This window comes from Helicoverpa armigera, chromosome 14, assembly GCF_030705265.1.
Source record: "Helicoverpa armigera isolate CAAS_96S chromosome 14, ASM3070526v1, whole genome shotgun sequence".
NCBI lineage: Eukaryota > Metazoa > Arthropoda > Insecta > Lepidoptera > Noctuidae > Helicoverpa > Helicoverpa armigera.
Genome location: NC_087133.1, coordinates 2,146,253 through 2,149,783, shown reverse-complemented (window position 1 = coordinate 2,149,783; position 3,531 = coordinate 2,146,253). Strand labels below are relative to the sequence as shown.

General features: G+C 35.4%; 1 non-coding gene across 1 annotated transcript; it reads left to right on the top strand.

Annotated features, from left to right (window-relative positions):
- Window positions 1-319: 319 nt before the first annotated feature.
- Window positions 320-390, top strand: Trnag-gcc (transfer RNA glycine (anticodon GCC)). Its single transcript has one exon. It is a non-coding gene; the product is annotated as a tRNA-Gly (tRNA).
- Window positions 391-3,531: the final 3,141 nt, after the last annotated feature.

Here is a 3,531-nt window from a genome sequence, read left to right as displayed (position 1 = left end):
TCAAATTATAATATTTTAGTAATTTCGTTTTAGGAAAATTGCGGTCAGTTGCATACCATTTAAGTATGTACCTATCTATGTTTCTTTGGGCCATATACCTACTTAGTAAAAATGCAGTTATGTACACCGTGTATTTAAAATATTAAAATTCCGTTACATCAATAAATTGGTCTACGGAGCATATCTAAGCATTATTATTGAGCGCGAGGTCAGATCAAGGTGAAAGGTATTCTTGCGCACATCTTCACTTTTATTATTACTTTCAAGTATTAAGAGGTAGACATCGGATGTGATCAGTATTTTGCGCTCTCTGAAACAAGCATCGGTGGTTCAGTGGTAGAATGCTCGCCTGCCACGCGGGCGGCCCGGGTTCGATTCCCGGCCGATGCAAAGATTCTTTTTGTCTTTTCTTCTTATATTTTACAACAAAATGTTTAATTTATATCAGTTTATTTATGTGACACTTCCTCTTGCTTTGTATTACCATTATTTTAGTATAATATTTATGACACACCAGAATTTTAACTTCCCATTTCTATGCAGGCACGTTTTAAAATTTATGTTTATTTTTATGACCACATTTACATACCCTTTCGGTCCCAATGAAAAGGGGAGGCTATCGTGATAAAAGACCTTTTTCAAAAACCCCTGGAACTCGGAAGACTTTCCAAAACATTTTTTATCAAAACCCGGTTCATAGATATGCGCAAATGGGACGAATTTTGGGTCCCTATACCCAATTTGGTCCTCCGAATTGCAAAGAGTTATTTATAAAAGAGATACGTATCTTCCTAACAAATGACTGAGATGAAAAAAACATTTATTTGGAAATGTCCAATGAGGGTTATCATAAATCAGGTTTTTTCAAATAATTCAATTGGGAAAGTTACTATTACTTAGTGTTTATATGATATCCGATTGAACAATTGTATTAAAGTAATCAGTATTTTTTAAAAGAAATTCTGTTTGAGAGTGGGATTACCAGCTTTTATATAAAAAAAATCGATCGCATCAAAATCAGTTTATCCGTTTAGGAGCTACGGTGACACACCCACACATAGCGATCAAACTTATAACACCCCTCTTTTTGCGACAAGGTAAAATGGCTAATGATGATGATTATATATAGCATGCTAGTTACCTACTTAGCTTCATGGCTAATCAAGTTTTGAAGAAAATATTTCCCATTGATCATATATAGCTGAATCCGGTTAGACTGGAAGCCGACCCCAACATGATTGGGAAAAGGCTCGGAGGATGATGATGATCATATATAGGTATGTGGGAATTGAAATATTTCAAAATGCTCTAAACTTAGGTACCTACATGACAATGATTCTAAATAATTCTTAGTAAGATACCTATTTTATTTTCTGTCAAAACGTTTTAGGTTTTCTATAACAAAAAGATAGTTTTAGTGAGCAAACATCTGGCACCGGGTCCTATCTCAGTTGATTTACATAAAGTCGCTTTGTTTCACTTATATTATATTTAGGTAAATGTTCGTACATTCGTCCTTTTGTCGTTTGCGTAGTGCGGTTGTGTGCCAAAAATATAATATAATAATAATAATATCGGGACACCATTTTCACACACGGTCGGTTAGCCCCATGGTAAGTTATTAATTAACTTGTGTTATGGGTGCTAACACAACTGATAAACTACATATAGCTACACATATACATATTTATTTATAAATACGTATTGTAACACCCAGACCACGGCTAACAAGCATGCTCATCACACAAATGTCGACCGAGCCGGGAATCGAACCCGGGACCTCAGGTTCGGCAGTCCGGCGTGGTGACCATTGCGCCATCGAGGTCGTCAAATATAAATATAGTACCATACTTTTATTTTCCTAGAAGATGAAATGGTATTTTTGTAGCGTTAGTTGAAGTTTTGGTCTTGTAAACTGCCATTGTAATATTAATGCTTCAAAAATTATATTTTCAACACGTTGAAAGTAAAAGTTTAGTTGTATATAATAGCTCTGTCTAAGAGTCCCATATAGAGCCAATAGGTCCCAACTTACAACAAAGAAAGAAGCAGAAAAACTAAAAACTTCCATTCCCTTTTTCTATCTTTCAAATTGGCCTGATAGAAAAGGATTTAATATACACAGAGTTCTTAGTCGTCCTTTCTCTTCTCACCATTCAGCCATTAGAGCGAATGTACAAAGTTGAGAGCTGTCTGCAAACAGTGTCTGACACAAGCTGCTCTCAGGACGTCCAGTCGACAGTTAACTCTTTTAACCATTTGCGAGAACAATAGACGACTCTACAGTTTACCGACATAGTTCGCGTTTATAGAGCTTAGTTCAAACTATTGTTTAAGTTAAATAAAAGATTATGAATATTACTGGGATAGGAATATTTCGTAGAATTTATTGTCTATCAATAACTACTTGGGTATTGTTAGGCATCACGACATTCAACACTAAACGTTGGAGTCTAAACATAACTCCTAAATCAAATTAGAATAATTTCAGAAATAAACTATCTATTTACCACTCCAGTATGTATTTTTATTGTAAAGAAGTTACGCCACGAACTCCCCAGTACCACCTTATACCTAAGACCGTATTTTAATGAACGAATAACCACCATTTCCGAATACATATACCTAACATCGTCTCTTCACACACAGCTATGTTCTACACAGATTACTCCCAGAATAATAGGAGCAGCAGAATTAATGCAAGCCACAACTGGAGTGGACACAATCCGACCAGATTTGCACAACTTCGGCGAACACGCTCGTTATGTTCTGTGCTACATTCTACATTGTAGTGCACTGTACTGTACCTAAACGCACCTATGTTTCTGCTCGTGTTCTGTGGAAATTGTTAAGTAAGTACACTAAACTACAGTGGCGTGCAAAATTATTTGGCTTTAATTAGCCGGTAGTTCTATGCGATAGTGTTTTTCACAATTAATTGGCATAATATTATATGGTTCAAATCCCCAATCTTACCAACTAACTTGTGGCTGGCTGGACTGTGAGGATGTCGAATGTGCAATCGCTGCTCGTAAAAAAAACTGGTACTCAGCTGCAACCGGTTAAATTGGAAGCCGACCCCAACATAGGAAATCATTTGGCAGATGATGATGATTATACGGTGCAAGATTTAATTAGTTTTAATAGCAAATAGTTACTCAAAATTGAAATGATTACTTGAACAGAATTGGGTTTCAATTGTAGTAATTTGAGTCGTCAACTAAGAATACCAATTAAACAACTATTGAACTAAAATTGTTCTGCTAACTGATAGTTAAAGACGCGTTAACGCGATTAATCTAATATTAATTTCTCATATCCAATGACTATCATAGTATTGAAATCTCATTACTTTACGTTTACTCTATGCGCGCTTTTGTTAGGCCTATTTTTGGGGTATTTTTTTTCCAATGAATGGTACCTTAAAAAGCATATTCATGGCAACCTTTTATACTGCAAAGTCACAAAGGTTCAAACATAGTCGTTTATTGTACTAGAAGCTATCAATTTGGAATCAATTAAATACAACGA